This window comes from Suricata suricatta, chromosome 9 (assembly GCF_006229205.1).
Source record: "Suricata suricatta isolate VVHF042 chromosome 9, meerkat_22Aug2017_6uvM2_HiC, whole genome shotgun sequence".
Classification (NCBI taxonomy): domain Eukaryota; kingdom Metazoa; phylum Chordata; class Mammalia; order Carnivora; family Herpestidae; genus Suricata; species Suricata suricatta.
Window position 1 is genome coordinate 28700910 of NC_043708.1, and position 25722 is coordinate 28726631.

General features: G+C 42.2%; 1 long non-coding RNA gene across 3 annotated transcripts in view; it reads left to right on the plus strand.

Annotated features, from left to right (window-relative positions):
* The first annotated feature begins 17155 nt into the window (after nt 1-17155).
* The window catches only part of LOC115302446, a 15400-nt gene continuing 6833 nt past the window's right edge, over nt 17156-25722 (plus strand). For all 3 annotated transcript variants that reach the window (XR_003913466.1, XR_003913464.1, XR_003913465.1), the window contains exons 1-2: nt 17156-17524; nt 23960-24094. This is a non-coding gene — a long non-coding RNA (uncharacterized LOC115302446). The remainder of the gene's footprint in view (nt 17525-23959; nt 24095-25722) is intronic.

Below are 25722 nucleotides of genomic sequence, written 5' to 3' on the forward strand. Positions count from 1 at the left end.
GATACAGCTTAGAGTTCAAGGATGTCCACCGTAGAGAGGAAGTGGAGAGGATCTTGCCTGAGCCCCTGCGTGAATGTACTCTAGAAAAAGCTGAGCAAGGGAAGGGAAGAACCAGCCCTCATTCTTTTCCCCTTCTGGGCTCAGCTGTGAAGTTGGGAGCTGCTCTGGAGGATTTACAGGCCACAGATGTCAGAATCCACTCCGTATCTGGAGTTCCCCATGCTTGTCCAGGCGCATGACCACGAAGGAAATGGGCCCTTGTCTCTTTCCTATTCACCCCTGCACTGGGGTGGGTCATGTGTAACTTGGTTAGGAACATCCTTTTGTTGGAAAAAGAAAAATTATTCTTTAACCAAGAAGAGGAGAAGAAATTGAATACTCCATTTTATGTATTTTTAAGTGTTTATTTTTGAGACAGAGGGAGAGAGAGACGGAATGAGAGTGGGGGAGGGACAGAGAGAGCAGAGGAGGGGAAAAGAGAGATGGAGACACAGAATCCGAAGCAGGCTCCAGGCTCTGAGCTGTCAGCACAGAGCCCCATGCAGGACTCGAACTCACATCCTGTGAGGTCATGACCTGACCCAGAGTCAGCCACTTAACCGACTGAGCCACCCAGGCGCCCCAGACATTGAATACTTTAAATGTAACTGACTAGAAGCCAGACCTGTCCTGTACCTCGGATAGGTTTCAAACAAACCTTTATCATATCATAACCCAATCCCATTCCCACTTACTGTGTATTATATTTGCCTTTTGTTTAAATATATATCTTAAAAGACAGTAAAACCATATTATCTCTAAAAAATAGAACAACTGACTAAAATGAAGATTAAAAACTAATCCCCAAGGAAATTAGTAAAGTGCTTGGTTTTGAGATGATAGGTTGTTTAGTAGAATTGCATACCACGAATGAAAACCATTTTACGTAATGGAAAAAGACCGAGGTTTAAGAAAATATACACACATAAATATTTATCCTGCAAGAGTATTTTTAAGTAGGAGATTTTTTTTTAAGCTACTATATCAAACTCAAATGGGAACACAAAATTATCTTAGGGTAAACCAGATATCTGTTTGTATCTTTTACCTTGCAAATAAAAAGTAAAAGATTTCAGCAGGAAAACCCCATCCCAATAAACTATGCGTTTTCTTTCTCCTGGGAGGCCTCTAAAATCGGGTGAAATTAAGAGAAGGAATCTATTAGCTAATCCTTTCATGGGATCAGGGTTCAGCAACTGATTTAGTGTCACAAATGAAAACAAGCCTGTAAATGGTGTGTGCGGCCTCATTCTTTAATTGCACGGTGTTGGTAAACACGAGACGTGTTTTTCCAAACCAGATAAAGTCAAGCTGGAAAAAAAAAATCTAAGAACCACACTATGAAAAGTTTCATGAAAGCGTTTTCCAAGCTGGCCTTCTATTAGAGAGGCTGGAATTGACCAGAAAACACCTAACATTAGAAGTCCTGCATGGTAACATTTGCAGGGAATCTGCAGCTTATTTTGCAAACGAGGAAACGGGCCCGGGGAGAAGCAAAAAGCGCTGAAAGATTACATCTGGACCAGAACACAGTTCTCCCGGCTCCTGCCTCGCTTTCCTCCTAATCGCGCTTTTCAGAATGTTCGCTGTTGTTGGATTTGTATTGCTTTTTTTTAGCTGAAGAACACTCAGAACTAACATAATAATAGAAGGAGCAGCTGAGCCACTTGGGGGTCTGCTGCCCAGGCCATGACTTCTACTGACCGCAAGGGCTCCCAGGGTCACAGGTAGAAACCACTGTTGTTTCCATTTCTCCCAAATCCCTGTTGCTTGACCTTAGAGAAGTCTAATAATTCAGTACTCGTGTCCCCATTTGTAAATAGTGGTGCTGAAAATCTTTTTGCTGCTAGGCTGCTATAATGTATACTTTCTTTTAATGCATGTTTTGAAGTTTACTTACTTAAAGAGAGCACAAGCCCACAAGTTGGGGAGGAGGAGAGAAAAGAGAGAGGGGACAGAGGAGAGAGAATCCCAAGCAGGCTTCTTACTGTCCATGTGGAGCCTGATGCAGGGCTTGAATTCACAAACCATGACCTGAGTCGAAATCAAGGGCCGGACATTTAACCGGCTGAGCCACCCCAATGCCCCTACAATGTATACTTTTCAAAGCAGGGGCAGGAGAAGAGGGTGTGTGACATCAACCCAGCACCCTCTCTGTGATGAGGTCTGTCCCTTGGACTGTGGGACCCGACACAGGTCAGGGGTGCTCTGACAGCACCATGATCTATTTGCTCACAACCCCACATCTCCACACATCAAAGTTGCAGGACAATCCGATAAGTGTCTAAGGCTTTTTGCAACACTGAAGGTAGTCATGAGGCCAGAAGCATTGGTAATTCGCTCTAAACTACTTGAAGTTTCATCGAGGCTCTGAATCTGAGGCCCTGACCCAGGGAAGTACCTCCCAACCTGACTCCCTAGGGTATTCTATTTCTGGATCTGCCGAAACCTGGGCTTTCTTGCTGTCTATTTTCACCATTCTCCTGCCTGGAGGGGACAATTGAACTGACATTCCTCAGTATAATCCTCTGCACACACACATGGATTCTCAATGGTATTCACCTAAAAAATCAGCTGGGATGCTTCTCTAAATGCCTGTCCCCTGGCTGTGCACCTAGAGGTCCCTATTCAGTGGCTTTAGTGTGTGTCCTGAGACTCTGCATTTTAACAAACAGCATGACTGCGTATCACTGGCCCTTCCTCTTTGCCTCCACCGCTGACCCAAGACACAGACCAGCCTCTTGACTGAACCGACAGGTGCCTCCATGGGCAATCGTTCAGGCTTACCCCAGCCTTTGGTGCCTTAATTACCCAGTTCCTTCAGGTGCCTGCTCTACCAAGCCCATCAGAGACTCCACACCACAATGGGGCTGCATCTAAATGTGTGTGGGTCTCTTACCAGAGAACAGCTTCCAAACTCAGGTTCAGCTGCTCGATGCTCAAAAATCAATACTCAAGGGACAAATGATGGTGGGAAAGAAAATTTTGTTTGCTTTATGCAGGAAGCTGGCAACCTAGGAAGATGGTGGACTAATGCCTTAAAGACCATCTTCCTCATCCTGGGGGGAAACCAGAGGGTTTTAATGATGAAGGCGTGGGAACAGGGAACGGGCAAGAGAAGCAGGTGCCCAGGTGGTTAGTCACATGGTGACATGTCCCTAAACAGATTCGCCAGTATCAGTGGCAGCTGTTTTTGAATGTAGTCAGGCCTTATCTTCGGGGAAAGTTGAATCCTTCACACCTCAAGGCCAGTGGCCTGCAAATCTCAAAGAAAGTAAGTTAGTTCTGCTACAGATCAAGGGAGTTAGGTCAGCAAGCAAGGAGTGTGCAAGCTTGAAGCAAGTTAACCCTTAACACCAGTTGGAGTGCTGTTACAGGCTCAGCCTTGGGAGACTTCCTAAAACATGGCTGTCTCCCAGGCCTCCAGCAAGACACTTGAAATCAGGCTAATTTTCTTCCCAGTGCTCAAAACACAAAGGATTCATTTCCCCCTCCTTTCTTAAGCAATAAAACTTATTTGCCATGAGGAAGACACAGAGGCCTATTTACTAAAACTGTCTTGAGGGCAGGGTCTCCCTCGGCCATTCCATCTGCAGGGCCCTTTATGTTGCTGCTAATGGAAAACTCAATCAACAAGAAAGATTTCTTGGCCCACGTCACGAGAAGGTCCAGAGCCCGGGTCAGGCCTTAGGCCTGGCTTGATTCTGTTTCTTTCCATCTGCTTTTGTTTTGTTTTTGTTTTCAGCGTGTCTGCTTGACCTTCCATGGTGTGAGCAGCACTGAACACACACCCACACACCGCAGAAGGAGAGAGACTGTGCCTGCTGTGACATTCTAAGCAACCAAATCTTGAGATGCATCCTGATTGGACTCTGTCCATCACATGTCTGCCCCTTAACCAATGAGAGCAGATGTGCTGAATGCCTCAATCCCACCCTAACGCCGAGAGTGGCATCAGACTCGCCCAATAGCACAGGCTACATGGGTGGGCGGACCCTGGGTCCTATTAGGGTGGGCGAAAGGAGGAAGGGGATTCTGGGTAGTCTCATAACTCTGAGCCCAACCGTGAGCTGGGCTCACAGTTCACACAAGGGATTCACGGGCATCTCTCTAACAGCAGCAGAAACCTGGAACAAAACAAGTCTTTGGTAGTTAATCTGGAACACACAATACAATTGAAGGTGCTGTGAGGGGTAATAAAAGAGCAGGGCTTCATCCACCAAATGAGGAAAGGGTTTTCCTGACCCTCACATTTCTCTCCTCTACCAACTTACCTCCTCCAAGTTGAGTCTCCAGGTTTTCCCCAGATAAAAGTCGCTTCACATTTAATTGCTCTTATTTTGTAAGTAACTTTATATCAATTTAAAAATCTAACTGAGCCTGGGTGGCTCAGTCGGTTAAGCGTCCAGCTTCTGCCCAGGTCATGATCTCACAGTTCGTGGGTTCGAGCCCCGTGTCAGACTCTGTTGAACACTAGCTCAGAGACTGGAGCCTGTCTTCAGATTCTGTGTCTGACCCTCCCCTGTTCACACTATCTTTCTCTCTCTCAAAAATAAATAAGTACATTAAAAAAAATTTTTAATAAAATAAAATCTGACAGGTAGCTAGCTACTCTTAAAGGTGTGGTACCTGTTTTCTTTGTGTGCATAAAGATATGCTCAAGCAGAAGAACAAATGGAAGAGAAACATTTTTAACCATGAAAACAGTAGTGCGTGTGTCTAGATTCTTTTTTCTGTGAAGACATCGGAATCACATTGTTTTTTAAAGTAGAACACCTGTTTTATAATCAGGGCGCTAAGGACCCAGAAACAAAAAGAATTGATTCTCTTAAGAGGAACCAACTGGTAAAATGAAAGAAACACTTGTCCACTAGGAGGCACCTGAGTGAGTGAAGGCTCAAAGCTAAGCTAGAAGAGAGGGGGAAAAAATGATTAGTTAGGGTTCCCAGAGTGGAAAACAAGCTTGCCAGAGCCCACGAAAGGTTTCCAAGAAACAAAAAGGACAAGAAAAGTGGAGTTGGTCCTTGTGTAGGTTTTCGTAAATCCTTCCCACCCTGGCCCATGTGGGAGGTAGTCTCTGAGGGTTGTAGGAACCCAACTCCCATCACCAGGGACAGACTTAGGAAAGGATAAATATGGACCAGGGCTGACAAAGAACTTCTCCTTGCTTCTCCCAAGAAACACAGGAATGGACAATCCTCTGTTTCCACCAGCCCTAGAACTTGGCAGTCAGCTGGCCTGAAGACCAAACCCACGCACAGGGGAGAGCAGGATGGCAACTCTCTGAGAGGCAAAGGCAGGGTGTGTGTGTCCCCTGAAGCCTGACCTGGCTCTGTTCTTCCTGTTACGCAAAGTGACAAACCTCCTCATGCTGAGGAGTCAGGACTTGGAATCACATGCAGCAGAAACTTTCTTACAGACACAGTGGCATTTTAGTAACCATAAGTTCTAATAGTTCAATTCAAGCAGGTTAACTTGACAATCCATTTTAATTATTGATATAGCATGTTTGGGGCTGAAAATTGCATCATGCCTGACAGACTCTCACCAGTAAGGATATTTCTTTATCTTGTCTAACAAGAAATAAGTAGGTAGATACTTCCAGGGTCATCCATCTAGTTAGACTCCAAAGCCATTAATCTCAGATAGTAATGTCAAAAAGCAGGTAGGGAGACATGGAACCTCTTTTTTCCATGTCTCTTCTTTGTTCAACAAAGGAAATTGCTGAAGTCTCTGAGCGTGCTTCCTTACATCTCATTGGCCAGAAGCAGGTAGATTACATGACCACCTTCCCTGTAACAAAGTACGTGGTGGTGGCTTCCAGCATCCCATGCAGGTGGCTGTGCCTAAAAGGAGGAAACAGGACAAGAAGGATATCTGGGTAGGAGACCCTATCTCTTTAGCCAAATCCCCCTGCCCAACTTCCTCCAACCCAAGTTGTCTGAAGGAGGAACTTCATACTCTTCCAGCACAAAATGTATAATAATTTATCAGTTTATTTCCAAATATTATACATTTAATGAACAGCTGGATATCAAATTCTTAGGAACATCTATGAGTTGTTCATTGTGTGATAGGCCAGTATCATAGAGAGCAGGGGATGAAGAAACTCTCACTTTGCTGGTAAATCATGTCAAAACTCTCTTTCTGGAGGGCATCTGGGTGGCACACTCAGATAAGCATCTGACTCTTGATTTTGGCTCAGGTCATGACCTTGCAGTTCATGGGATTGAGCCCCACATCAGGCTCTGCACTGTCAGAGCAGAACCTGCTTGGGATTCTCTCTCTCCCCATTTTCTCTGCCCCTTCCCCAGTGCTTAAGTGCACATAATCTCTCTCTCTCTCAAAAATAAGTAAATAAATATTTTTAAAAAGATGTAAAAGATCTGTATGCTGAAAATTATAGAAAGCTTATGAAATAATTTGAGGAAGACACAAAGAAAAACATTGTGTGCTCATGGATTGGAAGAACAAATATTGTTAAAATGTTGATACTACCCAAAGCAATCTACATATTGAATGCAATCCTTATCAAAATAGCACCAGTATTCTTCACAGAGCTAGAACAGACAATCCTAAAGTTTGTATAGAACCAGAAAAGATGGTGAATAGCCAAAGTAATATTAAAAAAGAAAACCAAAGCTGGAGGCATCACAATTCTGGACTTCAAGCTGTTTTACAAAGCTATAATCATTGAGACAATGTGGTGCTGGCACAAAAAGACAAATAAACAAAGGGAACAGAATAGAGAATGCAGTGGGGCGTCTGGGTGGCTCAGTCAGTTAAGCATCTAACTTTGGCTTAGGTCTTGATCCCACGGTTCTTGAGTTCAAGCCCCGTCTTGGGCTTTGTGCTGACAGCTCAGAGGCTGGAGCCTGCTTCGGATTCTGTGTCTCCCTCTCTCTCTGCTCCTCCTCCAATTGTGTTTGCTCTCCTCTCTCTCTGTCTCTCAAAAATAAGTAAAAATATTAAAATTAATTTTATAAAAGAATAGAGAACCCAGAAATGGACCGACAAATGTATGGCTAACTAATCTTCGACAAAACAGGAAAGAATATCCAATGGAAAAAAATAGTTTCCTCAGCAAATGGTGTTGGGAAAACTGGAGAGCAACATGCAGAAGAATGAACCTGGACCACTTTCTTACACCACACACAAAAATAAACTCAAAAGGGATAAAAGATCTAAATGTAAGACAGGAAACCATCAAAATCCTAGAGGAGGAAACAGGCAACAAATGCTTTGACCTCTGCCACAGCAAATTCTTACTAGACATGTCTCCAGAGGCAAGGGTAACAAAAGCAAAAATGAACTATTGGGACCTCATCAAGATAAAAACTTCTGCATGGAGAAGGAAACAAGCAGCAAAATTAAAGGAAACTGATGGAATGGGAGAAGATATTTGCAAATGACATATCAGATAAAGGGTTAGTATCCAAAATCTATGAAGAACTTACCAGACCCAACACCCCAAAATAAATAATCCCTTGAAGAAACGAGCAAAAGACATGAACAGACACTTTTCAAAGAAGACATCCAGATGGCTAATAGACACATGAAAAGATGCTCAACATCACTCATCATCAGGGAAACACAAATCAAAAGCACTTTGAGATACCACCTGACACCTGTCAGAATGGCTAAAATTAACAACTCAGGAAACAACAGGTGTCAGCAAGGATGCAGAGTAAGAGGAATCCTCGTGCACTGCTGGTGGGAATGTAAACTGGTGCAGCCACTTTGGAAAACAATATGGAGGTTCCTCAAAAAATTAAAAATAGAGTTATCCTATGACCCAGCAATTGTACTATTAGGTATTTATCCAAAGGAAACAAAACTGCTGATTGAAAGGGTAACATGCACCCCAATGTTTATAGCAGATTTATCAACAATATCCAAATTATGGAAGGAGCCCAAATGTCTATTGACTGACAAATGGATAAGAAAGAAATAGATATAGATATAGATATAGATATAGATATAGATATAGATGCAATGGAATATTACTTATCAATCAAAATTAATGAAATCTTGCCATTTGCAACAGCATGAATGGAACTAGAGTGTATTATGCTAAGTGAAATAAGTCAGTAAGAGAAAGATAAATATCATATGATTTCACTCATATTTGGAATGTGAGAAAAAAACAGATGAACATAGGGGGAGGGAAGGAAAAATAAGATAAAAAGAGAGAGGGAGGAAAACCATAAGAGATTCTTAAATACAGAGAACAAACTGAAGGTTGCTGGAGGGGTCTTGGGTGGGAGGATGGGCTAACTGGGTGACGGGCATTAAGGAGGACACTTGTTGGGATGAGCACTGGGTGTTATATATAAGTGATGAATCACTAAATTCTACTCCTGAAATCATTATTTTTTCTAAATTTTTAAATGTTTATATATTTTTGAGAAAGAGAGAGATAGATCACAAGCAGGGAGGGGGCAGACAGAGAGGGAGACACAGAATTCGAAGCAGGCTCCAGGCTCTGAGCTGTCAGCACAGAGCCTGACACAGGGCTCAAACCCATAAACCATGAGATCATGACCTGAGCCAAAGTCAGACACTCAACCAACTGAGCCACCCAGGCACCCCATGAAATAATTATTAAAAAAAAATAAAAACTATACCTGGATTTAATTATATCTTTGCAGTTTCTCGTATCTCTTGTTTTCCTGCCTATCCATAAGACCAATCCAGGGATATCTGGGATCTGGTCCAAGACATTTTCTACCAGCATTTATTTTATAGAAATGGTAAAGAGGGGAAGGAAGGTATATGAATTGAGTATCAGTTATACGCCAGACACTGTATGTGGTACTTGCCCTGTTTTGATTCCATTCAAGGAATAGGCAAGGTGATATAGTAGAAAGGATACAGGCTAGTGGTGTGTCCACACATAAATCACTTCACCTAACATCCCCTTTCTTTATCCCTAAAACACGGATAATAATAGTGTCTACCTTAGCATTGCTACAAACCTAAATTATACCATCCAAGCATAGTGCTCAGCAGATAGTAAGTTCGCCAACAATCATTCAAGACATTGAATGGGGGCACCTGGGTGGCTCAGTCGGTTGAGCGTCCAACTTTGGCTCAGGTCATGATCTCACAGTTTGGGGGGGGGGGGTCTGTCTGTGCTGACAGCTCAGAGCCTGGAGCCTGCTTCAGATTCTGTGTGTCCCTCTCTCTCTGCCCCTCCCCTGCTCATGATCTGTCTCTCTCTCTCTCTCTCTCTCTCTCTCTCTCTCAAAAATTAATGTTAAAATTTTTTTAATTAAAAATAAGAATGATTGAATGAATGAAAACAAACCTTGCTCATCATATGACCCTCTCCTTGTATCATTTGCATTTCCAGAGAAGAATCTTCATGAGAAAAAAGTCCATGTGATGAGATAAACTGGTTGCAAAATTACCCCTGGGCCATCACAGACTAGGTAGTTATTTCCTTTCCTTTCTGTCTCTCCACCCAAATGGAGCACGACTTTTGATATTTTCCATGCTTTGGTTACTACTGCCTTTCTATTTTTTCCATACTCTCTCATCTGTTTCTTTTAATAAATAATTTTTCTTTAAATCAGCTCACTTTTCCCCCCTCAAATTTATTTTATTTTCTAAGTAGGCTAAAGCCCAACACAGGGCTTGAACTCATGACCTTGAGATCAAGACCTAAGCTGAGGTCAAGAGTCAGACGCTTAACCGACTGAGCCAACCAGGTGCCCCTCCTTCTTCAAATTTATTCTAAAAGAAAGTGTTGTGCCACTGCCTCACATAGAAAAGTATAATGATTTGGCAAAGGTAATGAGAGTCAACAAACTAAACTAAAATAAATGCAACTATTAAACTAAAAAAATATTCAAATGTTTAACTCTAACCATCCTCTCACACAAGTAGGATATCACTCCAAGAGGCAGCTTTTCGCTCCTCCCAGGAAGTGATTTAACATTTAAAATACCCTGACCAGAAATGCTATTCTAAGAGCGGTTGCCCCAAGTTGATCTTTTCTCCATGCATAAGGAAGATTTATAAGAAATATCTCTGAGTTATTTTCAGTTAACTCAGAATGCCTTCTTATTCCTATTTCTCTCTATTCTGACCTCCTTTCCTGAGGAAGTCTTTATCTCCTCCCTCTTTCTCTGCAGTAGACCTCAGCTCCAACACACACACTCAACCACCAGCCCTCCTCACCGACCCCACCCTCGGTGATTCAATGTGGGGGTTTGCCTCCCATCCTGACCCCCACTGTTGATATCTCAACTTTCCTTTTTTATATAGAACATGATTACCATACAGCAAACTGGGATTACAACAGTAATCAAAGGTAATTCCTAAATTTTTTGGATCTGGATAGCAATGCTATTGAATGGTCTTGGGTATATCTTGTTTCGTGTGAGGTATGGGTACCTCAGTCTCCCCTTCTCCTCAGCGCTGGGGGCAACAGATTGCAAAGACCTTAGTCTGAACTAACAGGTTAGTTATGGGGTTTCCTAAACCTAGGACAATTAATTTACCCTGTTCATGCAAGGATGATTAGTTGCCTGTGTGTTGGGAATGTCATCAAAAAGACATGGGCATCAATTGGAGGCTCCTCACTCCTTCCCTGTCCTGGGAGTATGCTTCCTGCTTGCCTTCCCCACTCCCAGAGGCTACTTCATGGACATAGCCTCGAGATAGTGATGTGGCATTGTGAGCCCCTGCACAGTACATGTGACTGAATCCAGTGAAGGCGCCTTCATAAAATTTTAAGATTGGGTGGGTAGGTGTGGGGATTCATTTGTCTTGCTGCTCAAGAAAGCCTCATATGTAAGTTTCCTTTGCTATTCTTGAGATTGCCACGCACCCACCCAGAATGGCCTGCCTCTTTCTTCGATCTCTCCCTGCCTTCTGGGTACATCATCCCAAGATGATTGCAAACCAACACTGTGTGAGATTTGTAGCCTACACACATCTTAAACCTCACTCATTCCGCTCATGAGTGGACCTACGTGTCGTAAACCTCACGAGTGAGAAACAGGATTTTTATGTGATCTAACAGGAATCTATATTATGGCTGAAGATAGATGTTTTGCCCAACCTGGCAAGTGGGAATGGAAAAATGATTTTATAAGATTTAGAAAAAAAAAAAATGAAGAGACATAATGTCTGGCAAATGGGCATGTTGCCAAGCAAAATAATACCTTTTGTCTCATAGAAATTAGGCCATCTTGGCTGAAGGGTAAGCACTAATGTTGGCAATTCTCTAGAGAAATCTCTGCCACTGCACTCTGACAAATGTGAAGGAGCCATACACTCTGCCTATTTACAAGCTAAACGTGCTGATGACTGCATTTTTACACCTTGCACTTCCCTACCAACATAAATATTTACATTTGTGAAGACATTTGCTAAGCACTTTCGTGTATTTCTTTTTCTTTTTTTTTTCTCTTTCCCTCAAAACCTCAAATCAAGCCATAGCGGGCCATCCACCTTAGGAACAAAGAGACAACTCAGAAATGGTGGGAAGTCAAAGCAAGGTCATAGGAACAGAGCGAGGAAAAGAACTCAGGTATCATTGCTTCACACCCTATCACTTTGCCACGCAGTCCCCAAGGAGTACGATTCCAAAGGAAAAGCATATGTCCCCAGATTGCATCTTTCCTGCTGTGTTCCCATGGTGAGAACGGCACCGTGACCCAATCACCAAGCTGGCAACATCTTCCTAGACACCTCCTGCTCTCATCAGCCCATCATTTGTACTAACTCTCAAAGCTGTCCCTTCTCTCTCTCTCACCACTGCTGCCCTCGTCATCTATCTTCTGGACGCTTGGAATAGTGTTTTAATGGGCCTCTGCCTATAGTTTGGGCACTTGTCCCTATCCAGTGATCTACCACACAAGCACTTGAGTGAATTTCCAGTACCCAGCTCTAGACATATCACCCTCTTGCGTAGAAGTCTCTAACAGTTCCGTCTTGAATAGAGAAGTATAGCCATTGTAGTCAACCTTTCTATCTTTTTCTGTCTCTGTTTCTCTTTCTGTTTCTCTCTCTCTCTTACACACACACACACACACACACACACACACACACACACACAGAGGCAACTGCATGTTCCACCCGACTAAATTGCATTCAGTTTTCTGAATATGCCAGGAAATCTTATAACTCTGTTTATAGTCCCTGGGAGGGCATTCGATCCTGACTGACCATTCACCTAACCAATACTGGCTTATATATTAAGTTACATCCCTTAGGAAGTTCTGCCTGATCCAATAGAACTGACACTACCCGTCCTGAGGCACATTGTACCCTGGACATACTTTGGAGGTCTGCAATGCTTTATTTTATTCATTTACACTCTGTCTCCAACAAAACTTGAGCTCCTAAAGGAGAGAGAAATGTCTTAATGATCTCTGTATGTCCTTTGCCTAGTGTGGAAAAAACACCTCATGCATTATAAATAAGTAAATTAATAAATTTCTGTATCAAATAATGTGTTCAAACTAGATCTTCTTTTCTCTGTTGGATAAGGTTGAAGAACTTCAGGGGGGCACTCAAAACTTTGTCCAGGGGTGCCTGGGTGGCTCCTTCCATTAAGTGTCTGACTTCAACTCAGGTCATGATCTCACAGTTAGTGAGTTTGAGCCCAATGTTGGGCTCTCTGCTGTCTGTGCAGAGCCCACTTCAGATCCTCTGTCTCCCTCTCTCTCTGCTCCCCCCTGCTCATTCTCTCTCTCTCTCATACTCTCTCTCTCTCTCTCTCTCTCTCTCTCTCTCTCTCCTTCCCTCCTCCTCAGAAATAAATATTTTTTTTAAAACTCTGTCCAGTAAATTTGTCCTATAAGTGGGTAAACCTCCTTTACAAGGAAAAGAAATAGCCCATAAATGACCAAGCCCTCAACTTCTTATGCTTCACCTTCACCCAGAAACTGCCAGCCAACCCTAAGGATTTTCTTGGCCTACGTCAAGGGTGGCTTTTGACCCAATCATGCACTTTCCCAATTTGTTCTTTCTTATTTAGGTCATGATTTCTTTCCTTTGTAAATTATTGATTCCAGATGAAGGGAATAACTCACACATACTGTCTACAAGGAGGAACAGGGACATTGATTTGGCCACCCTTGAGGTTTTATTTTAGGAAGCTATGGGAAATCAGGCCGGCTAGGGAAGGCCAGATGTGAGCAACAGAATGTTAGCACTGCACGAAAGCTTAGGATTCAGCTTATCCAGAACTTTGTAGAGTGGGGTCTACATATCATCATGGTGGAGTGTAGCTGATTTTGCATAGATATATGCAAAATAAAAAACACTTTTATTTTAATTATGTACTTATTTATGTGTATTAGAAGAAAGGTCATCATCACTTTAGTTCCACGATTTCACATATATTATTGACAAGACTTTGTTTTTTTTAAAGGACTTAAGTAAACAAATGAATCAATTTAGAGGAAAAATGTTGAAAAATAACAACACGGCGAATATTATGAAGGTGACACCAAATGACTGAGGCTGGGGAACTCCTGAGCTAATACAACACCTCTTTACACCTCATGTGGGGAAATCCAGATCCAAAGAAGCTAAATAACATGTCCCAGGTCAAGCAGGTTGAAGACCTGACATGTCAATATAAAGACCAGCTTAGCAACAATTCAGACACTAACTATACCACAGACACTTATCAAATAAACAATGTTTTTATTGTTATTAAGTGAAAATATTAAAAAATAATTTTAACTCCGGGAACCACTTGAGGATAGGGAGGGAAGGTAGAAAAGCAAGAGGAGCAAACCTACCTACATCACCGTGGCCTGGCCCCAGAGTAGACCTTCCCTACCTCTTCTCCTGCAAAGATGATGCGAAACTCCAACACTGGAAACTCTTGCTCGAAGATTTCCTGAAATGATCAGTCATTCCGTGCTGTCCTCCCTGTTCCACTTCATCACACTTGAAGTTTTGCCGGCTGGGATTTTTGCTGTCTTGGCAAACATGATGATGGTGTCAAACCTAATGTTTGCTAAATTTTTGCAGAAATGCTGAGAAGACTTCCGTGGGGGACTATTGTCAATTATCTGGGAAAAGAGAAGTTTGCAGACATTAGAAACAAGAACTGTGTGGGGTTAGGCTCTGGGTTTTAATGAGAAGAATTCAAATTAGAATGTTGGCTATTTCCTATAGCTTGCTAAAAATAACCTGGGTGCCTGCTTCCTTCCCTCACACTTCATTTTCAGTGCCTGCTCATGCTGAAGGTGGAGGAGGGCTAGAAAATGCTTCTTGGGATCTTGCACCAGTACTGTTTGTTCAGATTAATGTAATTTAGCTTTGACCTGCCCTCTCATGCACCAATGGGTGTGCTACCTCTGGGCCCCTGTCAGATTTACACTTGGGGAAGCTTGAAGGTGATAAGGAGAGCACACATACCACACCCTGTTGATTTTCCTCTTAAATGTCTCTTTCCATCACTGCCACCAACTTAGCCCAAGCATTCCTTGCCTGGGCTGCTACAAGAACCTCCTGCCTTGTCTTTGTACCTTGAATCTACCCTCTCCCCACCCAGGCATACTGGAACCAGAACAATCTTTTCCAACACAAAGCTGAACCTAGCCCCCCTGCCACTATCATGATCACCACCAGTTAAAACTATTCAATGGCTTCCCATTGCTTGTATAATAAAGACTAGAATCCTTGATATGGTCTACAAGCAAGGTCCTCCCTGATCCATGCCCTAGAACCTCTCCAGCCTCGGTCGCTCTTCCCTTTGCTCTCCCTGCTCCCACGCACAGTCCTTACTCCAGTGCCTTGTGCTCACCAGGCCCCCACAGGGCCCCAGCTCATGCCCTGTCCTTCCTTCTTTACTTAACTTTTGCTCATCATTCAGACGTCAACCCAGCCAGTCATCACTCTTCTAGGAAAGCTTTTTCTGACCCTTATACTAGGTCAACTCCTTTCTCATCTCACCTCTCTTAGCCCAGTGAAGACCTCTCCTTAACAGCACTCATCACTGCTTCCTTTGCACATTGATTTAATGATTAATTGGTTACTAGTGTTACCTCTGTTGATGGTAGCTCCATGAAAACAAGCCACGTCTGTTTGCTCATCCTTGTATCTTCCATATCTAACACACAAGAAACACTCAACATTTCTTGAAGGATATAAACATTACTCCCCTGAAAGGCCCAAGCCTCCCTCTCTTGGACAGGTCCTTCTCAAGAGAGAGGAAACGGTTACTGCATTCAGCTGCAGCACTTGCCCTACCTCATTTGGCACCATAAACTCTTGTTTCCCATCCTTACTGTCCTTACCTTAGTCCTCCTGATGGGGTATGTTATGTAGTCAATAGATGGGGGTGGGGGAGGTTCCCTGAATCTCCCTGAAGTGCTAGGAACACATGACTATTGTGTTTTTCATCATAAACCAGTCTGACTTCTGCCTGGATCTTTGGAAGGAATTGTCCCTGAATAATCCACAGTGCTTCTCTCAATTTCTTGATTCAGATGGAAGATCTCATACATTGTATTCCCTATTAAGTTAAAAACACATATTTTTCTAATGTCTCTGTGCAGACAAAGTCTTAGACACTCACTTGTATTGTGGAGGAAGTTTAGAGAACCAGGGCAAAGAGGGAAAATTAATGGTGTCAAGGCAGGTGATTCATTCTAAATGAAGGGGTTTTTTTTTGTTTGTTTAAATCTATTTATTTTGAGAGAGAGAGAGAGAGAGAGAGAGAGAGAGATTGAGCAAGTGGGGAAGGGGCAGAGAGAGGGAGAGACAGAATCCCAAACAGGCTCCTCACTGTCAGTGCAAAGCCCAATGCAGGACTTGAACTCATGAACTATGAGATCATAACCTGAGCTGAGAGCAAGAGAGCCACTCAGGCACCTCTGAAGCTTTAAGGGATCTGTCTCCATGGAGTATGGGGGAAGGGGGACAGGAACGGTGAGACAAGCAGCTGGACCTTCAAGGCAAAGGAAGGTTAAAAAAAAGCTGATGTAAAAGATGAGATTTCCTCTCCTCTCCATTCTGCCCCGCCCATATCTCCCTGACCTACAGGAGGCCAGTCCTGTGGTTTGGAGTAAGGTGGTCCTGAGGGCCAGGGTGAGAACAATGCATCCAGTAGGGGCCCCATTGGCACCCTGCTCATCATCTTTCCTGGAGGATCAGCCTTCAGTGTCCAGTGCTTTGGAAATCCAGCCCAGCCCATGTTGAGGGAGTTATTATTGGCACATTCTTGAATTTTATCAGTGTTTTTAAACAGTGATCACTGTGTGACATGCAGAAGTCCCACAAAAGGCTGTAAGCACTGGGAGATTAGTCTGCTCACTCTGGGCCAGCTTCCACATGCCAAATGTTTGGGTCAGGGTCAGATCGAGGCTGCAGATGGTCGCCGGCAGAGAGCTACTATTTTGGGGGCACAGGTCATGGGAAAGGCTTACAGTTCAAAGTTGGCTTCTACATCTGTCCCATGACTTTTCCTTCAGCCTCAGGCATCACAATCATTAACAATCCATCAAATTTGAGGAAATCATTGTTGCTTCAAGACTCTGACGTTATACTGCCATAGAAGCCCACAGAATTGAGGAGGCGACGTCAGACTTCTCCTGCCTCTCATAGAAGGAGAAAGAAAAAGGGAAACATTTAAATATCATGTTATGTTCTCTCTAACTATATATTTTTCAATCTCTGATTTGAGCTGAGTTTTAGGAATTCTGTGTCCCATTCAAAAACTACAGCCGCAAAGAGTAGGGAAGACCACATCAAATGTATCTTAGAAAGCATAAGTTCAGATTTCTTTCTTTTTCTTTTTTTGCTTTTTTTCAAGTTTATTTATTTAATTTGGGGGAGGTGGAGAGAAATTCCAAGCAGGCTTCTTCTTGCTGACACAGAGCAGAGCCCGACATGGGGCTCAAGCCCATGAACCATGAGATCATGACCTGAGCCAAAATCAAGAGTCAAAAGTTTTTTAATTTTATTTTAATGTTTATTTGTTTTTGAGAGAAAGAGAGAGACAGAGCATGAGCCAGGAAGGGGCAGAGGGAAAGAGAGGGAGACACAGAATCAGAGCAGGCTCCAGGCTCTAGAATGTCAGCAGGGCTAGAACCCATGAACTGTGAGATCATGAAGTGGACCAAAGTCAGATGCCTAACTAACTGAGCTGCCCAGGTGCCCCAAGAGTCAGATATTTAACCAACTGAGCCACCCAGCCACCCCCAGTTTCAGATTTCCAAAGGTCTGAGTTTTGAGATGATTTACAGTGACCTTAAAAATAAATCTGCCAGTGATTTTACAGCCAAAAAGAGGAGATATTTGGAGAATAGCAGAGAATTGTAATCCAGGACAAGTAAGCTACTGCAAAACCATGGACAAGTCCCACTGAGCAAAGAAGAAACAGGGAATTTGAAATGGCTGCCATCAACACAAAGTCCATTAAAGGCAGTTAGGAGTTGGAAGTATAAATGCTTCTCGCTGGCTAAGTTATGACAGTCCTTCTCTCGCCGGGCTATTGGCAGGCGAGGAGGTAAGTCTCTCTTCTTCTTGCTGGAATAGTAAAGTAGTAGCCACATCCCACTCTTCCAGGCCTAGGAGTGACCAGAAGTGCTAGGGAGTAAGAGCTCCCCCTGCCGGCCCCCAAATCCATGCTAAAGGAGTTTTCTTTTATTAATTTCCACAATACCTACCAGTTAATATTCACTCATTTTAATATTAAGTATAGAGTTCTACATTTGAATATGGGTATTTAACTACTGCAATAGCTTGTTTGTTTCTCATTTTCCCAGCGCATTATAACCCCATGAGGGCAGAGCCTCTATTTATCTTGTTTATCCATGTAAAGATAAGGAGTCTTTACAATGGGATGTGCAAAAAAGTATGAGACGTGAACACAACGGTAGAACTCCTATTTATTTTTCTTACCTAATTTCTGGGAGGATAAAAAGAAGCTTTATTAACATTTTAGTGTATGGCTATATGGATCGGCAATGACACACTCATGTTCAGAAGTAGTAATGGTAACACCCAGCATCATTCAGACTCGCTACCTGATGCTATGATTCGTCCGACTAACTCAAGGACCTTTGTCTCAGGAAGTACCTTCATCCAAGTGGGACACCTACTTTCTTTCTGATCTCAGCAAACTGGATGTCAGACACTAGTAGTGCTGTCAATCCCTAGTGACCTTTATCTGGAGCCTCATCATTAATGAATGCAATCTTTCAAAATGTAGGTTGGAAAATAGGCTGACCTCAGCGACCTAGGAATGCCAGGAAGAGGAGGATAAAGATATTCATAAGGGAAATGCCTTTCCTTCAAAAAACTCAACTAGTTAGGAAAAGAGGTCATGTAATTATAAAGGTGGCTGACATGTAGAGAGGCCAGGATGGCAATTGCACAAGCTTTCTAAAAAAAAGGCATCATTTCCCTAATGCAGTCTTAATTTTTTTCATGTTTATTTATTTTTGAGAGAGAAAGAGGGAGGGGGGGGTGGGGGAAGGGGGACAGAGAGAGACGGAGACACAGAATCTGAAGCAGGCTCCAGACTCTGAGCTGTCAGTGAAGAGCCTGCTCAGTACTCAAACCCACGAGTAAATAGTGAAATCAGACTTAACCTACTGGGCCGCCCAGGTGCCCCTCCCTAACGCAGTTTTAAAGGAAGCTGCTGCTGTTAACAGGTCCAGGTCTTCCTTCATCCCAGATTCCCGGAGTTCTTTTCAATACAGTGTTGGAATTAGTCCTGCCATGCCTAGACCAAAGTCAGTATATCTTTCGTAGGTAGAAACAAAAGAGAAAGGATACATACCTGGCTGATTTAGTGAATCAGGAAATCAGCCTGTCAACAAAAATCTAAGGAGCAAAGATTAGACTCCAAGATTAGGAATCAGGCACACCACCTCCCAGGGCTCATTCCAATAAGGTAAACAGACTGGCTGCATTATCTGTCAATCTACAATGGTTGTAGGCAATATTGCCAATGCCCAATTTTATGTTTCATTAAGATTTCAATTAATCTCTTCCTCATTTAGTCTTGGAGAGGGATTGATCTGCCTTTAAATAAATACCACACAATCTTTTACTTTCAAAAGGCGCATAAGCTGATAGATTTGATTTATGTCCTTTGTCATGTCCAGAAACAGCATCTATTTTATGTCTCTAACTATATCGACTTTGCCAGAAATTGTAGCTCCAAGAGTTTTCCTCTCTGTTCCTAAGAGGAGAATTTTTCTCTGTCTGAATCTTTTATTTCCCAAGTTTCACACCTCTTTGTAAGTTACAGACTTTTAAAAACTGTACTGATTAAGTAAAGTGTGCCAAAAGATACCAAAAGTTCTCTTTGAGATACCCAAGTCTCCACATCTAACAGGAACAAAAGGTTTTGGTTTTTCTTTAAGCCCAGTAAGATATGCTGCCACTCAAGTAACCATGAAAAGTGTGAGCTGCCAAAAGAACGTTTGGTAATTTTTTTGTCTACAAAATGAGTGAGGCAATTCATGTTTTTCTATAGCCTGCATCTCTCTGAATAAAAAGAACAACATCTAAGAGGAGAAAATAGGTTATTCATGTCCCATAGTTGAATCATTTAGATTTTTTTTTTTTATGTAAGTAACAGAAAACTCCACTCTCATGGTGGAGGGCACTTAAGGGGAAGAGCACTGGGTGTTATATGGAAAACAATTTGACAATAAAATATTATGGAAAAAAAAAAAGAAAACTCCACTCTCAATGGTTAAACAACAAAGGGCTTTCATCCACCATGCAACAAGAAGTCTCAAAGGATTTTGGATTTCAGTTGTCCGATCATGTCATCAAGAACCAGATTCCTTTCTCCTCAGAATGTAGACTCTGTCTCAAGCTTCACATATGATGATAGAAAGATGGCTGCAGCAACCTCAAGCATCACGTCCTCATGTATCAATACCCAAAAGCTGTGAGACAGAATGTTCCATCCAGAAGCCCTGCAAAAAGGCTTTCCTTGCATATCATTGGCCGGAATTTATTTCACACTTATTTCTAAATCAATCACTGGCCTGGACATTGATATTATTAAGATTCAACCCCTAAAGCATCCTTATTACCAATAAATGCCCAACAGTAGATTTCTGTTAGCAAGGAGGAATGGCTGTTATGTAGGCAAACCACAGCTTTTGTGCATAAGACCAACCAATGGATGAGAAGGTGGGGGTGGGATGGAGATTGACCCAAGCAGCTTTGAGGAAGACATACAACTCTCACTTCATGTTAACCTGAGCTTTCAACCACTGGAGCCATTCCATTAGCCCCAGCGACAATAACTGAGTACATTGTCTCTAAGATATCTTTGTTAAAATGCATACATGTAAATTGACAAGAAGAATGATTAATAGGTAACCTATGTCTACTGGCATGTAGACAATTTCTTGATAAGATTAACTATAAATCAGATTGGGAACAACACTGATCATTGGGTTAGACATTTTTCACATGCTTACCATGTGCTTGCAATGTATGAACTGCTTTGAATGGTGGCGAGATTATAGAGATGAAAATGGCAGCCGTCTTTCTACCCAACTGTAAGATGATCAATGAGTTACAGAATTAAGGATTATATTCTGGGCTGGCCTCCTTCATGGGTGCTAAATGGTTCCAGATTTCACATCCACATACCACATTTAGGAGAGAAAGTTTTGTTTCCAAGAATTCCCAGAAAAAGCTTCAAGTTACCAGTTGACTGGATCACCTGTGAGTCAATTCCTGTGGCTAAAAGAACAACACGTGTCGATTGCTTTTGAACTAGGTTGCTTGAACCAATCACATCAGCAAAGGAAAATGAGATTACCTGGATTGGCTCAAACCACATAGTGCCCATCCCTAACACTGAGGGGTTGCAGGCAATGCCACCTAAACAACACAGTTGTTACTTACTATGGAGGAGTTAAAGTCAATGTTGGAGAGACAATGTTAGGTTCTTCACAGTGTTTTCTGGCAGTGGAAAAGTGGGAGCAATTTGCAAAAGGGATCCAGTTTACAAAATATTACAAAAATATTCTCTCAAACTGATGAAACCCTCCTGATACTCCAGGGAGGAAAAAGTAGCTCTGATAAAGAATTTTCTTAGCAAAGTTTATAAAGAAATGGGTAAGTATAAATTCACACTTGAAAAGTTTGATTCTGAGTGAGTTTTACATTTTTTAAATTGCTTTTGCACATCTATTTGCTCAGCGATTTCTCATTTTTTCGATAGCCAACTTGTATGATTTTTTTTTAATGTAAAGGCCACTTTTTTTTTTTTAAGGGGAGAGGGTACTTTACTGACAAGTACTTGGAAAGCCAGCCCAGAGGACATCACCAGATATTTTCCCCACATTAACATCGCTTACAGGAAATTGTATTTAAAACAATAATATTGGGGTCATTCTTAGCTTTAGAGAAGAATTCATCACAGGATGAATGCTCCAAATTCATTTAAATATGTTATAATTAATAAAAGTGTTTCTACATATTTTTAGGAAATTTTTATTGAATATACAATGACAATTTCATAAGATACCCTATTTCACAGATGCTAGAGGCTTCAGACTCAGCGGAATATATTTCCACTAGGTTGAGCTAAACACTAGTGACCAATGATCATTTAAAAGAGAAATTTCAATAACCTTCCAAAAGATAAAGCCTTTATATTATATGCCAAGCCGTGGTTGTTCCTTTGAGTAGATTTTTTTTTAATGATTATTACTCTTTTGAAAAAAGTCCTCCCTTACTGTAAACACTTTTTTATAAAAACTAACAGTGGATGGATGGGAACAGCAGCAGGTGCCCCTCTATTTCCCAACTGCCTTCTTTCACATTCCCAGCCGCACTAAGCACTTAACAGTGTGTCTGATTCAAACTTTAGTGAGTACATTTAGATGGGTAAATTTTATTTTTTTATTTTATTATTTTTAAAAATGTTTTTCTTTTAAATTTTTTTACATTTATTTATTTTTGAGAGACAGAGAGAGGCAAAGCACAAGTGGGGGAGGAGCAGAGAGAGAGGGAGACAGAATCTGAAGCAAGCTCCAGGCTCTGAGCTGTCAACACAGAGCCCGATGTGGGACTCAAACCCATGAACCATGAGATCATGACCTGTGCTGAAGTCAGACGCTTAACCGACTGAGCCACCCAGGCACCCCAGATGGATAAATTTTATAATCGCCATATTATAGAGTAGGAAATTCCAGCCTTAAGAGATTAAGGAATTTGCTAGGACTTCACAACTCTTAAGTACAGCCAATACTCAAACCTAAGTTTTCCTTATTCCAGAACCCACACTCCATTCCGTTTCACTGTCAGCTGCCTTGCTGACAGATCACCAGAGTATTCATTTACTCCTTCATTTAGTAAATAATTACTGAGCACCTATTACTTGCCTATAGCAGCATGTAGGCAATGTAGAGAGACATGGCCCTTGGCCTTCATGGATTATGGTCACTGGATGGAATGACCGACCAACAAATCAACAAACTAAGAAATATGTAATTATGAATGGCAATAAGTACAATGAAGTGAACAAAACAGAATGAGAAATATACTGATGTAGAAAGTTTACCTAATCCCATCTAACCCTTCACAAGTATGAGCTCTCAAGAAGGAAATGTCTTCCCAATAGCCACCACTCCTTACAGGCAGATGAAACAGTAAGCCTCTTACAGGCGGTGATTTATAACAAAAGCCAGGTCAGACCAATTTCCGCTACGCACACGGAGAAAGAAAATTGTCCCTGAACTGAAGCAGGACTTTGTAGTCTGAAGTGATTAGCTGCTACTTTGGCGAGGTAATTACTGTTCCTGATAAATCGCATAAGCTATTTTCTGATAGACTTCAATGAGCTCAAGAGTGCTTTCTAGAAAAGTAACTGTCCTAGATCTTCTGTTTGCCCCTCCAGCTCCACCCCACCTTTCCCCACTTTCCTGGGCCCTGGAAGCTGGCCTGCCCGGACTGGGCTCCCTAGCCCTCTAGTTTGGGTTGAGTTTTGCCCAGTGAGTAGCACCAGCAGGAGACTGGAAGGCACCGGGCAGCAGAATAGGGTTGGGTTATAAATACCATGATGTGGGGAGCCGTTTCTGAACTCACTAAATTGAGAAAACTCCTTGTGAGGTAAGGCAGGCGTGCAAGGCCTCTTGCCGTCAGATGATGACTGATACCCGTGCCCACTCAATTGTTTTTGCCTGAGCACCGACCCCCAAGGCACCTTGTTCATTGGGAGTGACTGGTCCCCTTATTCTGGCCCTAAAAATAGGTTGATTACACCTTATAAAGGAACTTATTATAGGAATTTCTTCTTTTGCGATTATGGGAGCAAATATTGCATTAATTGAAAACCTGTTTTTCTTCCCCTCAAGAAAATAGGCTATTGACCCCTGCTCACAAAGAACTAACTTTTGCCTTTGCTATGCTAAAAGCATTGTCTTGTATTTGAATGCTGAAGATACCTTCCTTCCTCATATGATAAGCATCTAAATCACCTACATCAATCACTGTTGATAAAGATTATGCATGAGTCTTCTACAAATCTATGTTCTGGGACATTTTTACATGCCAAAGAAATTTGTCATCAGAAATCATTGTCTTGGGGCATCTGGGTGGTTCAGTTGGTTGAGCGACCAGCTTTGGCTCAGGTCATGATCTCATGGTTCGTGGGTTCATGCCCTGTGTCAGGCTCTGTGCTGACAGCTAGCTCAGAGCCTAGAACTTGCTTCAGATTCTGTATCTCCCTCTCTCTCTGACCCTCCCCTGCTCATGCTGTCTCTCTCTCAAAAATAAATAAAACATTAGAAAAAAAAATTTTTAAAGAAATCCTTGTCTAAGGCAAATGCTACTTCTGTGTTGTGCCCCATACACTTAACTTTAAATAAAACTGAGTCTCAGACAGTGCAGAGATGCCTGTCTGATGATCAGAAAGAATCTCATGGCTCTCTCATTCTTCCCACCATCCATCCTTCAGGAAACTCTGGACCTGCTGGAGTTGGACTCCGGCACCCTGATTCTCTCCCTGCAGAGATGTGGTGGGTGGTCTATACCCCCACAGAAATCCTCTGCTCCTGGCTGAAAGCACCTTCTAGGTAGCTTCTGTCTTCAGGTAGGTATACCCTTCCCTTGCCTCAGTCCCAGGACCAGTAATGGCTCCCACTGTTGCTAGCTCTGAGGACCATACCACCCCTCGTCAGCATCCACAAACCCTGCACACGCCACAGCACACAATCTCTCTTCCAGTGTCTTCACATTACCATTTTGAGTGAGCCATTTGCTTTCTACCAAGACTTCGACTAACACATCAACTGTCAACCTCAGGAATTATTTAGCAACCTATGACCAGTCTTCCAGGGTACCTCATGATCTTTATCTAAACGTTTTTTAAAAAAAAAAATACAAATAGTGAATATCTACGAAACTTTTTTTATTCCTGCAAAACATGTATCAAGTAAGAAATACTGAAGTGTATGTGCTCAGAAGCCTTTTTCCTGGAAACAAGTTTGAAAAACTACCTTTGATATATGCTTACAATTAATTTGCCTGAGACATTACTTTAACAATATAAGTACAAAAAGAGTCATACATCCTGTTCTGTGCACGTAATGAAGTCCCAGATTTCTGCCCTCTTGGGTACTGAGACAGCATCTTTCCTGTAAAGTGCACTCCAAGTACATGCGAATATTCTAGCAGCAGATTCAGCGGCCACGCCACAGCAGGGTCACAAAAATCCTCCAGTCAGTATCTGAGCACATGACAAGTTTGGAACTGGAATCCTAGACAGAAGGTTTTGGCTTCGCTAGATCGTTACACTCTATTTAAAAGCAGAAGTGCCCAAACAATATTTCTAGCAAGTCCACATATTTGAAGACCCCCTCATTTCGTCAGTGACTAAATTCGAACATCCACTATATTAATCAAAGCCTTTAGTGCAGATCAGAGATAAGGAAGAGGCTGAAGTCTCCCTCCTACCAGCTATCTCCAGAGTATAGACTTTATTTAGAGCTTTCAAATGCTAATTAGCCAGCCCTTTGGTGTATAATTTCTGATTAGAGTACTTCAAATATGAACTAACTGCCTCTGAAGTGTAGATAAAAACCAACTAATATAGATTTTACAGTGTCTGTGCAGAAATGTTTTAAAGTAAATTACAAACACTATAGCAAATAAATACCCTTGGGTAGAACACTGCCCTCCCATGTTGCTGGTTCCAGCCATGGATTCGTCTGTATATGGAGCACGTTCTGTCGTCCTGTTACACGATTTCTGAAACTACATACAAAACATTAACACAAAAGGATCATGAAAAGCCATAAAATGCCATTGTATTATAGGAACCACTAAATTTTTTTTAACATTTGTTTATTTTTGAGAGACGGAGAGAGACAGTGTGATCAGGGGAGGAGCAGGGAGAGAGAGAGGGAGACACAGAATCCAAAGCAGGCTCCAGGCTCTGAGCTGTCAGCACAGAGCCTGACATGGGGCTTGAACCCACGAGCCATGAGATCATGACCTGAGCCAAAGTCAGACGCTCAACCGACTGAGCCACCCAGGCGCGCCTATAGAAACCATTTTATATTTGTAGATTCCCTCACAACCCATCGTCTTCTAAAATCTACATTTAATTTCTGAGAAAGTATTCATAGTTTGTTGCATAACCCTACTGGCATCTCAGCGACGTGCTATTCTTTCTAAATTTACCATTGCCTATTGCTCCAGAGTAGTTTCAACAGTTTG